Here is a 13,736-nt window from a genome sequence, read left to right as displayed (position 1 = left end):
TCCGCCTCCAGGCCCTGCAGAGGCTCCTTTATAGTGCAGGTAGTTCGACGTGGAGCATATTGGCGCACGCCTTCCTGCGCCGCTTCCAAGGGCTCCGATACGACCGGCAGCTCTTTTATCTTTGTCCGAGAGGTTTTCCGCGAGACCTCTCTGGGCTGCCGGTCTTCTACCAGGACCTCCTCCGGACCTGGAAACTGTTTTCAACGGCTAGGACCGTGGCGGCCACCGTGGGAGCAGATCTCCTCATGGAGCCCCTGCTACACAACCCCCAGCTCCGTGTGCAGGTGGCGGAGTCCCGCTCGGTGTGCCAGAGTTTGGTCCTGGCGGAAGTCATGAGAGTCGGAGACCTCCTGGACTACGACCGGGGAGACTGGCTGGATCCCGTGACGCTCGCTCAGCGCATGGGACTCTCCAGACCTCGTACCCCCCGGTGCATACTTCAGGAGGTGAAGGCCGCCTTGACGCCCGCTGCTCAGGCTTATCCGAACCGAGCCCTGCGCGAGGGTGCACCCCGCCCACCCTCTACTCCAGGCCCGCTGGACCTTTCAATTGGACCCCTACCCCACAGATCCCAACAAACCCCTCACCCTTTCACTGCAAGCCGGCTGCATGAACTGCAGCCGGTCAGCTTCCAAATCGCACCATGGAAATATCTATATACAATCACGCTTCACACCCTTCATGCCCACACCCTGGTGTCCCGCCCCAATACAAAGTGGCGGGACCTCCTGCCACCTTTAGAGGGTGAGCAACCCCTGTGGGCCAGCCTGTATTCCACCTTTGTCCCGAGACCCGTCGGGGACATTAGTTGGCGACTCCTTCACGGAGCTGTGAGCACGGGAGTGTTCTTGAAACGATTCACCCCCATCCCAGATACTTGCCCTTTTTGCAATGTGAGGGAAACCCTGGCGCATGTATATTTGGAGTGTGCCAGGCTGCAGCCCCTTTTCTGGCTCCTTACAAATATTTTATTATGCTTTTGGCTACACTTTTCCCCCCACTTTTTTATCTACACACTCCCCATCCGTGGCCCCACAAAATTGCAACATCTCCTGGTTAACCTCCTCCTAGCCCTAGCTAAAACAACCATTTATAAAACCAGAGAGAGGAGGTTGGCTAATGAAGCGTCCTGCGATTGTAGGGCCGTTTTCCGATCCTCAGTACATTCACGTATCCGGGCGGAGTTCCTCTGGGCGGCGTCCACCGACTCCCTTGACACCTTCGAGGAGCAGTGGGCGCTGTCCGAGGTTCTCTGCTCGGTGACCCCGTCCGGTTCCCTCCGTCTGACCCTTTGATTGAGGGGAAGAGCGAGAGACCCCAGCCCCAGCCGTTGCCGCTGTGGATACCATCATTACTGTCACCTAGGAGGGGTCCTATCACACGTGGTGTACACCCCCCCCCCCAACCGCCCATCCCGCAGCCATGCCCATCTTGTTGGGCACTCTCAGGAGAGGAATAATCAGTGACACTGGGCGTGGCACTAGGTAACTCGAGGGGGTGGAAGACCACGAGTGTTGAGGAAGCCCCCCGCTCTGGGCCCAGGCTAGCCTGAACACTTCTCCCTCCTGAAGGCTGCTGTGTTATACCTTGTGTTTGCTTCTGTTGCATAGTTTTGCTTTATCCCTTTTGGTGATTCCTTGTAAGTGTAACACAAATAAAATTCTTTTCTGCTTCAAAAAAACACTATCCTGCTGCCCTCTTGCCATGCTGTATCACAACTGTTACAGCTCCATCCATTGCTGACACCTGTTGTTGGAAGCAGGTCCATTTTCTTATAGAGGCAACACTTAATCAGAGGGACATACAAGCCTGCAAATGAAGAATACCATGTGCCAATGTCTCTATTGGTATGTTCTAAATTCACCCATGATAGAGGGGTTATTATTATATTTCCACAGCACCAAGGAGCCCCCCTCAAACCAGGACCCCATTGAGCTAGGCACTGTGCACACACAGTCCCTGCCACAAAGAGCTTACAATCTAAGATATTAAGGATCAAGACAGATGGGGTACTAGTGAACAATGTGACAATACTAGTCAGTGTGATAGGTAGTGATCTCTGCCCACTAGCAGAGATCACCGTGTGCCATGCTGACTGATACTGTAAGGGCACATTGTCTACAATTACTCTTAGATTTCTTCCTTTACGTTCTTAGGTTACAATATGCTGAATAAATTACAAGATGATTATGGCGCACATCCAGCACATGCTGATAAAGTTGGCTCGAGTTTGGCACTTTACCTTTGTAGATGGTCTAAATTGTTGATTATATCTTATGCCCCAAAGAACGTACCATGCAAACAAAACAGACTCCGAGTATACTGAGACTCCTAGAAGAGGAAATAACTATATATGTGTGCATAGGATAGTTATGCTGAAAGGTGCTAATGGTTGCTATCAGGGGGGAGCTTAGACCCAAAGACAATAACAGATTTCATTAAAGTCAATGGGTGTGCCAAGCACTCTTGCAGACTCCATGGAAGGAGCAATTAAGCCCCTTTATATAGTAAAGACAGTGTCAAACAATGGAAGCTACCACTCAAGGCACTATGGCGCATGGTAAATGAGTGCTAAGCCGTGTGAACTGCAGGGTTTCCCCGATCACAACCAAATGGGCTAGGATATCCATTTTACAGGCTGTGTGTGTTAGAGGCAGATAGCCAGCAGGAGTTGTGAGTGTCACCATGAGAGGAGACAGAGCTTTCTGGGCACAGAACTCACCAGAGTAGCAGACGTGGGGATTTCTTAGCAAGGAAACTGCCTGCTGCTCTTTGTTCCTACTGTGTTTGGGGAAACAGGACTTTGTGCCTGTTTTTTGTAAACAAAGTTACATCAACAATACACCTGACACACACAACTGATTTCTCATCCTAATGGAAACAACCCAGCAAGGCCCTGAACGCTGGCCAGCCCCTGGGGCCAAAGAGGTAACTATATTTTTTATTTATATATGGCTTGTTTTTCAGGGTTTATTTTTTAGCAATTTTTGAGTTCTATACAGATGTCCAAAAATTCATTCTAGCTCATTTATCATACTGCTGTTTCAAACATCACTACTTTAAAGTGCACTAGGGAACATTTAGTGCACAGTGGCATGGTCTAGGTGGACCAATTAATGTGCAACACGTTAGCATGCTTTAGTAATCAGACTCCCATAGTCCACATTACTGCTCCACGTAGACAAGCCCTTAGATACAAGCTAGGGAGTAAGGACATTACCTAGATAAACAAGCTTCACTGGGAAAGGGGTGAAGTAACCACTTCCGGTGTTTTTCCAGAGTTTATTGAAACACTGATTTCTTTTCTTTACATTTTTTTAAAATCAGGGCTGTTTTATCTGTGTGTTTCAGTTAAAACTGAAAACCAGAATCCTTAAATATATATCAAAGCATCAATCATGGATCCATAGTTAAGAATGAGTTGAGTTTTGCCCTTAAACTAGGGATTCAATTTCTTTGTTATGCATGAAGAATACAGCCTATTCCCCACAATTACAGAATGACTACAGAATGAATTTCTCAGGATTTACAAGTAAATCCATTAATCTATAACTTAAAATTAATTTTAGAACTGGGTTCATTGGTTTTTCTCCCTCCTCCCCCGAAATTGTCACGGTAATGAATTAACACAAACTCTTCAAAGTTTCCATATAGTTAGAACTCATGGACATCTTGTGCATCAATGGTGTTTTTTTTTTTTTTTTTTTTACTGGGGTCACCTTGATCGATTGCGCCGATCATAACGTGTCTTCCATTCTTCTCTTATCCTGGCCTTCCTTCTCCATGTGCGGCCATGCCTTTTCACAATAAAATCTTCCCATTTATTTGGAGGCAACCAAGTGGTCATTTCAGTTCCAGTGGGTACCACTGGGCGACAGCTGCAGTCTATTGATTGTCAGTGAGCCTAACTATATGCCTGGCCCATCGCATTTTACTGTACCTGCTTTCAACAATGACATCCTGCACTCCACTCTGCTGTCTGATCACTTATTAGGGACTCAGTTGTGGATTGAAATCCCCCAAATTCTTATTTCCATCGCCCTCTCCGTGACAGACCATTGTTCCTCCTCTATTTTCATCTGTGCCCATGTTTTGCTGCTGTACAACATTGTCGGCAGTACTGCTGAGCTGAAGAGGTTGGCACGTGTTGCCTGTTTGATTTTTTTTTTTTCCTCTTGGAGGACATGCTTGATAGAACTGAATGCACACCAACCTGCTTTCTTTCTTCACAAGAGTTCGCCTTCCCGATTGTGGCGCATGTTAATTTCTTGGCCCAAATAAACGTATGGCTCAACTTCTTCTATTTTTTCTCCCTTGACAATTATTCAGGCTCTTGGGAAGGCTTCAGATGGCATAAATTTCATTTTAGAGCAGTTCATTTTCAGTCTGACTTGGCTGCTTTTTGTGTCGAGTTCTCGCAGAATTTTCTGTATTCTGAAAGTGTTTTCAGCAACAAACACGCTATCGTCTGCGAATTTGAGGTGGTTTCACTGCTTTCCATTGACGCTAATTCCACCCTTCCAGTTCATCTGCCACATTACCATTTTGAGGCAGGCTATGAAGAGTTTTACTGTTCATAACAAAAATTTTCTATTTGGAGCAGCAGTGTCGACTTCAGGGATGTGATTTCTAAATCATACTAATATATTGCACATTAATTGATCCATCTAGACCCTGCTGGTGTGCAGAATAATATTTGCTTCTAAAAGAAAAGGAGTATTTGTGGCACCTTAGAGACTAACCAATTTATTTGAGCATAAACTTTCGTGCGCTACAGCTCACTTCATCGAATGCATAAAGCGGAAAATACAGTGAGGAGATTGATATACGCACAGACCATGAAAGTGAGCTGTTGCGCACGAAAGCTTATGCTCAAATAAATTGGTTAGTCTCTAAGGTGCCACAAGTCCTCCTCTTCTTTTTGCGAATACAGACTAACACGGCTGCTACTCTGAAACCTGTCATTTGCTTCAAAGAATTCCATGTAGAATTTCCCTTTTCCAAAGTGGCTGCCATCTCCCATCATTCTCAATAGGACTGAAGCCACAGTGTGCCGTTAGCAAACATGGCCACACCTTCCATTCAAAACTCTCTCACTTCAGGGAGCATCAAATTAGATCCTTCAGTGTACAGTATACAATTACTGACACAGGACACTGTACTTCTGCCTGTCTCCTTTACTCTGTGCCTGTCTCCTGTGGTAAAGTGTCTCCAAATGAAGTGGTCCTGTTTGCAGTTGTCTGATGAAATAATGGAACTAAGCTTCTAAGGATCTTTCCACTGCTAGGGCCTGATCCAAAACCCACTAAAGTCAATGGGAATCTTACCACTGACTTCACTGGGGTTTGTGGTTTCCCGAATCTTTGTCTTCTTTCTTAGTGCCCAGCACACGGAGAATGCACAAGCGGCAGCTCTGAATGCACATGGTGCAGTTGTGATGCTGTGTAAAAAGGAAGGTGGCCGTCTACACCAATGTTACACAAATGTGATAAATCATGTACAAAGTATGCTTTGTAAAATATCATTGGAAACGCTGTAATCTGTGGAACAATGCTATCTTGATGAAATGCATGTGCTATCATTAGATCTGAAGTTATGAAATTTTACTGTATGCTTATTACTAAACATGTGTTCCTGAGTAGTACCCACAAGACAGATTTACATCAAGACTAGCCAGAGGCCATGTGTTTATGGGCCACTAAGCCCTGGTCTACACTAGGACTTTAGGTCGAATTTAGCAGCGTTAAATCGATGTAAACCTGCACCCGTCCACACGATGAAACCCTTTATTTCGACTTAAAGGGCTCTTAAAATCGATTTCCGTACTCCACCCCTGACAAGTGAATTAGCGCTTAAATCGGCCTTGCCGGGTTGAATTTGGAGTACTGTGGACACAATTCGACGGTATTGGCCTCCGGGAGCTATCCCAGAGTGCTCCATTGTGACCGCTCTGGACAGCACTCTCAACTCAGATGCACTGGCCAGGTAGACAGGAAAAGAACTGTGAACTTTTGAATCTCATTTCCTGTTTGGCCAGCGTAGCAAGCTGCAGGTGACCATGCAGAGCTCATCAGCAGAGGTGACCATGATGAGTCCCAGAATCACAAAAGAGCTCCAGCATGGACCGAACGGGAGGTACGGGATCTGATCACTGTATGGGGAGAGGAATCCGTGCTATCAGAACTACATTCCAGTTTTCTAAATGCCAAAACCTTTGTCAAAATCTCCCAGGGCATGAAGGACAGAGGCCATAACAGGGATCCGAAGCAGTGCCATGTGAAACTTAAGGAGCTGAGGCAAGCCTACCAGAAAACCAGAGGGGCGAACGGCCGCTCCGAGTCAGAGCCCCAAACATGCCACTTTTATGATGAGCTGCATGTCATTTTAGGGGGTTCAGCCACCACTACCCCAGCCGTGTTGACTCCTTCAATGGAGATGGAGGCAACACGGAAGCAGGTTTTCGGGACGAAGAAGATGATGATGATGAGGTTGTAGATAGCTCACAGCAAGCAAGCGGAGAAACCGGTTTTCCCGACAGCCAGGCACTGTTTCTCACCCTGGACCTGGAGCCAGTACCCCGCAAACCCACCCAAGACTGCCTCCTGGACCTGGCAGGCGGAGAAGGGACCTCCGGTGAGTGTACCTTTTAAAATACTATACATGTTTTAAAAGCAAGCATGTGAAAGGATTAATTTGCCCTGGCATTCGCGGCTCTCCTGGATGTACTCCCAAAGCCTTTGCAAAAGGTTTCTGGGGAGGACAGCCTTATTGCGTCCTTCATGGTAGGACACTTTACCACTCCAGGCCAGTAACACGTACTTAGGAATCATTGTACAACAAAGCATTGCAGTGTATGTTTGCTGGCGTTCAAACAACATCCATTCTTTATCTCTCTGTGTTATCCTCAGGAGAGTGAGATATAATTCATGGTCACCTGGTTGAAATAGGGTGCTTTTCTTCAGGGGACATTCAGAGGAGCCCGTTCCTGCTGAGCTGTTTGCCTGCGGCTGAACAGAAATGTTCCCCGCTGTTAGCCACGGGGAGGGGGAAGGGTTGAGGGGGTAGCCACGCGGTGGGGGGAGGCAAAATGCGACCTTGTAACGAAAGCACATGTGCTGTGTATGTAATGTTAACAGCAAGGTTTACCCTGAAAGACTGTAGCCACTGTTTTATAAAATGTGTCTTTTTAAATACCACTGTCCCTTTTTTTTTTCCTCCACCAGCTGCATGTGTTTCAATGATCACAGGATCTTCTCCTTCCCAGAGGCTAGTGAAGATTAGAAAGAAAAAAAAAACGCACTCATGATGAAATGTTCTCTGAGCTCATGCTGTCCTCCCACACTGACAGAGCACAGACGAATGTGTGGAGGCAAATAATGTCAGAGTGCAGGAAAGCACAAAATGACCAGGAGGAGAGGTGGCGGGCTGAAGAGAGGGCTGAAGCTCAAATGTGGCAGCAGCTTGATGAGAGGAGGCAGGATTCAATGCTGAGGCTGCTGGAGGACCAAACCAGTATGCTCCAGTGTATGGTTGAGCTGCAGCAAAGGCAGCTGGAGCACAGACTGCCACTACAGCCCCTGTGTAACCAACCGCCCTCCTCCCCAAGTTCCACAGCCTCCACACCCAGACGCCCAAGAACGCGGTGGGGGGGCCACCGGCCAACCAGCCACTCCGCCACAGAGGATTGCCCAAAAAAAGAAGGCTGTCATTCAATAAATTTTAAAGTTGTAAACTTTTAAAGTGCTGTGTGGCATTTTCCTTCCCTCCTCCACCACCCCTCCTGGGCTACCTTGGTAGTCGTCCCCCTATTTGTGTGATGAATGAATAAAGAATGCATGAATGTGAAGCAACAATGACTTTATTGCCTCTGCAAGCAATGATTAAAGGGAGGAGAGGAGGGTGGTTAGCTTGCAGGGAAGTAGAGTGAACCAAGGGGCGGGGGGTTTCATCAAGGAGAAACAAAGAACTTTCACACCGTAGCCTGGCCAGTCATGAAACTGGTTTTCAAAGCTTCTCTGATGCGTACCGCGCCCTCCTGTGCTCTTCTAACCGCCCTGGTGTCTGGCTGCGCGTAACCAGCAGCCAGGCGATTTGCCTCAACCTCCCACCCCCCCATAAACGTCTCCCCCCTACTCTCACAGATATTGTGGAGCACATAGCAAGCAGTAATAACAGTGGGAATATTGGTTTCGCTGAGGTCTAAGCTAGTCAGTAAACTGCGCCAGCGCACCTTTAAATGTCCAAATGCACATTCTACCACTATTCTGCACTTGCTCAGCCTGTAGTTGAACAGCTCCTGACTACTGTCCAGGCTGCCTGTGTACGGCTTCATGAGCCATGGCATTAAGGGGTAGGCTGGGTCCCCAAGGATAACTATAGGCATTTCAATGTCCCCAACAGTTATTTTCTGGTCTGGGAAGAAAGTCCCTTCCTGCAGCTTTTGAAACAGACCAGAGTTCCTGAAGATGCGAGCGTCATGTACCTTTCCCGGCCATCCCACGCTGACGTTGGTGAAACGTCCCTTGTGATCCACCAGAACTTGCAGCACTATTGAAAAGTACCCCTTGCGGTTTATGTACTCGGCAGCTTGGTGCTCCGGTGCCAAGATAGGGATATGGGTTCCGTCTATGGCCCCACCACAGTTAGGGAATCCCATTGCAGCAAAGCCATCCACTGTGACCTGCACATTTCTCAGGGTCACTACCCTCGATATCAGCAGATTCATAGATTCATAGATATTTAGGTCAGAAGGGACCATTATGATCATCTAGTCTGACCTCCTGCACAATGCAGGCCACAGAACTTCACCCACCACTCCTAAAAAAGACCTCACACCTATATCTGTGCTATTGAAGTCCTCAAATTGTAGTTTGAAGACCTCAAGGAGCAGAGAATCCTCCAGCAAGTGACCCATGCCCCATGCTACAGAGGAAGGCGAAAAACCTCCAGGGCCTTCCAATCTGCCCTGGAGGAAAATTCCTTCCCGACCCCAAATATGGCGATCAGCTAAACCCTGAGCATATGGGCAAGATTCATCAGCCAGATACTACAGAAAATTCTTTCCCGGGTAACTTGGATCTTACCCCATCTAAAAACCCATCACAGGCCATTGGGCCTATTTACCATGAATATTTAATTACCAAAACCATGTTATCCCATCATACCATCTCCTCCATAAACTTATCGAGTTTAATCTTAAAGCAAGATAGATCTTTTGCCCCCACTACTTCCCTCGGAAGGCTATTCCAAAACTTCACTCCTCTGATGGTTAGAAACCTTCGTCTAATTTCTAATCTAAATTTCCTAGTGGCCAGTTTATATCCATTTGTTCTTGTGTCCACATTGGTACTGAGTTTAAATAATTCCTCTCCCTCTCTGGTATTTATCCCTCTGATATATTTATAGAGAGCAATCATATCTCCCCTCAACCTTCTTTTAGTTAGGCTAAACAAGCCAAGCTCCCTGAGTCTCCTTTCATAAGACAAGTTTTCCATTCCTCGGATCATCCTAGTAGCCCTTCTCTGTACCTGTTCCAGTTTGAATTCATCCTTCTTAAACATGGGAGACCAGAACTGCACACAGTATTCCAGGTGAGGTCTCACCAGTGCCTTATATAACGGTACTAAAACCTCCTTATCCCTACTGGAAATACCTCTCCTGATGCATCCCAAGACGACATTAGCTTTTTTCACAGCCATATCACATTGGCAGCTCATAGTCAACCTATGATCAACCAATACTCCAAGGTCCTTTTCCTCCTCCGTTACTTCTAGTTGATGCGTCCCTAGCTTATAACTAAAATTCTTGTTATTAATCCCTAAATGCATGACCTTACACTTCTCACTATTAAATTTCATCCTATTCCTATTACTCCAGTTTACAAGGTCATCCAGATCCTCCTGTAGGGTATCCCTGTCCTTCTCTAAATTAGCAATACCTCCCAGCTTTGTATCATCTGCAAACTTTATTAGCACACTCCCACTTTTTGTGCCCAGGTCAGTAATAAAAAGATTAAATAAGATTGGTCCCAAAACTGATCCTTGAGGAACTCCACTGGTAACCTCCCTCCAACTTGACAGTTCACCTTTCAGTAGGACCCGTTGTAGTCTCCCCTTTAACCAATTCCCTATCCACCTTTCAATTTTCCTATTGATGCCCATCTTATCCAATTTAACTAATAATTCCCCATGTGGCACAGTATCAAACGCCTTACTAAAATCTAAATAAATTAGATCCACTGCGTTTCCTTTATCTAAAAAATCTGTTACTCTCTCAAAGAAGGAAATCAGGTTGGTTTGGCACGATCTACCTTTTGTAAAACCATGTTGTATTTTGTCCCATTTACCATTGACTTCAATGTCCTTAACTACCTTCTCCTTCAAAATTTTTTCCAAGACCTTGCATACTACAGATGTCAAACTAACAGGCCTATAATTACTTGGATCACTTTTTTTCCCTTTCTTAAAAATAGGAACTATGTTAGCAATTCTCCAATCATATGGTACAACCCCTGAATTTACAGATTCATTAAAAATTCTTGCTAATGGGCTTGCAATTTCTTGTGCCAATTCTTTTAATATTCTTGGATGAAGATTATCTGGGCCCCCCGATTTAGCCCCATTAAGCTGTTTGAGTTTCGCTTCTACCTCAGATATGGTGATGTCTACCTCCATATCCTCATTCCCATTTATCATGCTACCATTATCCCTAAGATCCTCTTTAGTCTTATTAAAGACTGAGGCAAAGTATTTGTTTAGATATTGGGCCATGCCTAGATTATCCTTGACCTCCACTCCATCCTCAGTTTTTAGCGGTCCCACTTCTTCTTTCTTTGTTTTCTTCCTATTTATATGACTATAGAACCTTTTACTATTGGTTTTAATTCCCTTTGCAAGGTCCAACTCTACTTGACTTTTAGCCTGTCTCACTTTATCCCTACATATTCTGACCTCAATAAGGTAGCTTTCCTTACTGATCCCTCCCTTCTTCCACTCCCTATATGCTTTCTGCTTTTTCTTAATTACCTCTCTAAGATGCTTGCTCATCCAGCTTGGTCTACAACTCCTGCCTATGAATTTTTTCCCCTTTCTTGGGATGCAGGCTTCCGATAGCTTCTGCAGCTTTAATTTAAAATAATCCCAGGCCTCCTCTACCTTTAAACCCATAAATTCTTCAGTCCAATCCACTTCCCTAACTAATTTCCTTAATTTTTGAAAGTCAGCCCTTTTGAAATCAAAAACCCTAGTTGCAGATTTATTTTTGTTAATCCTTCCATTCAGTTTGAACTGAATTAGCTCATGATCACTTGAGCCAAGATTATCCCCTACAACCATTTCCTCTATGAGATCCTCATTACTCGCCAAGACCAAATCTAAAATGGCATCCCCTCTAGTCGGTTCAGCAACTACTTGTTGAAGGAATCCATCAGCTATCGCATCTAGGAAAATCTGAGCCCTATTATTATTACTAGCACTCATCCTCCAGTCTATATCTGGGAAGTTAAAGTCTCCCATGATCACACAGTTTCCATTAGTATTTACTTTATTAAAAACATTAAAAAGGGCTCTATCCATATCCAAATTAGATCCCGGCGGTCTATAGCACACCCCAAGCACTATCCCAGGGGAGGCTCTAATAGCTTTCTTCCCCAATTTAATTATTGCCCAGACAGACTCAGTCATATCCATTTCATCGCTTCTTATTTCTTTACATTCTATCTCATTATTGATATACAGTGCTACTCCACCACCTTTACCTTTATTTCGGTCTTTCCTAAACAGCACATACCCTTCAATACCTGTAGCCCAGTCATGACTACTATTCCACCAGGTCTCTGTTATACCTATAATATCTGGTTTCACTTCCTGCACCAGTAACTCTAGTTCCTCCATTTTGTTACCTAGGCTCCTTGCATTAGTGTACAAACATCTTAATTTTTGCTGTTTGGCCTCACTCACATTCTGTACCCTATTAGGCATGGTTATTTTACTACCAGTATAACCTATTAGACTTGTATCTACACTGCCCTTCCTCCTACCTACAGCTGTATCCACTCTTACTTCATTTTCTTTCCACTCTATGCTAAATTCTGGCGTGGAGATTACCTGGACATCTCCCAACCATCTCCCCCAAATTCCTAGTTTAAAGCTCTCTTAATCAGTTGTGCCAGCCTCCATCCTAGAAGTCTATTTCCTTCCCTACTCAGATGAAGTCCATCCCGAGAGAACTGTCCTCTATCCATGAATGCCTCCCAATGGCCATACATCCCAAAGCCCTCCTTATAGCACCACTGCCTAAGCCATCTATTGATAGTCATAATCTTGTCACACCTTTGTTGCCCTTCTCTAGGAACAGGCAGAATCCCACTAAAGATCACCTGAGCCTCAATTTCCTTAAGCGTCCTCCCCAGCCTAACATAGTCTCCCTTAATACTTTCCAGTGAGAATCTAGCCGTATCATTTGTTCCCACATGAAGGATAATTAGGGGATTCTTTCCCGCTCCCTTTAGAATCCTTTTTAACCTCAGGTCTACATCCCGTATCTTAGCACCTGGAAGACAGCACACCCTCCTATTTTCTGGATCAGCTCTGGTTACAGGCCTATCTATTCTTCTCAATAAAGAGTCCCCAATCACATAGACCTGCCTTTTCCTAGTGACGGTGCTATTCTCCAGTCTATCCCCTGTTCCCTCTGGCTGCAAGTTTTTTCCATTCCCATTCTCCCTTGTAATCCTTTTTAACCCATCCTGTATCCTCCTGGGGCTCATATTTGGTGTAATCTCCATTAACTCTTCCCCTTTTCCTATAGGACTAACCGCTCTTCTCTTCTTCCTTGCCCTGTCACCTTCAGTGACTACCTGCTGAGCCCCTTCTTCATTTTCCAACTCTGCAAACCTATTCTGAAGCTCTATTTCTCCTTCACTAGCCCGTCTTTTCCTCTGCCTAGTTCTTTTAGTCACATGCTTCCACTGACCACTTTCCTCACCCAGTCTCCCCAGTCTCCCCTCAGAATTCCCTAGTCCTGCTTCCATCTGCAAGTCTGAGCTTTTCCCTTCAGATACCTCATGTCTTTGCTCCATAATCTGCTCAAACCCCTTCCTAAACTCTACCAGACTTTCCACCTGCATCTCCAAACCTCTGATCTTTTCCTCCATCAGCTCTATCAGACGGCATTTCATGCAGACAAAACTCTTACCAGGTGCCCCCTCCAGGATCATGTACATACCACAGCTTCCACATCCAGTCATCTTCATTGTGTCATCTGCTACATGGGTCACTCCCACTGCCACCTCTGAATCTGTCATAGCCTTCCCACCTAAATCCTGTTAATCTGGGAAACACAAACCACACCAAAACACCACCACCCACAGCAAAACCAAACCCCACACAAGCACCACAAGACAAACTCCCCACTCAAACTCCCCTGTTTACAGCTCTGTTTGCTAGCTCCTGTGCTGCTGCAGCTGTCTGTGCTGTTGCCTGACTGGCTGCTACCTTTATAGGACCCCTAGTCAGTGAAGCCCCGCCCCCTAATCAGGGCTCAGCTTCTCTCCCAGCACAAAGCCCCTACAAGCCTCTACACATACAAATACTACCAATACAAAGCCAAACAAACACAAATACCTTCTCCTCCAACAGAACTCCCACTCAAACTCCCCTGTTTACAGCTCTGTTTGCTAGCTCCTGTGCTGCTGCAGCTGTCTGATCTTTGATTGCGTGGGCTACTTGCATCACAGC

The sequence above is a fragment of the Lepidochelys kempii genome, chromosome 4 (genome assembly GCF_965140285.1).
Source record: "Lepidochelys kempii isolate rLepKem1 chromosome 4, rLepKem1.hap1, whole genome shotgun sequence".
NCBI classification, from domain to species: domain Eukaryota; kingdom Metazoa; phylum Chordata; order Testudines; family Cheloniidae; genus Lepidochelys; species Lepidochelys kempii.
The sequence above is the reverse complement of the archived record's forward strand: the minus strand, read 5'-3'. Positions refer to the sequence as shown.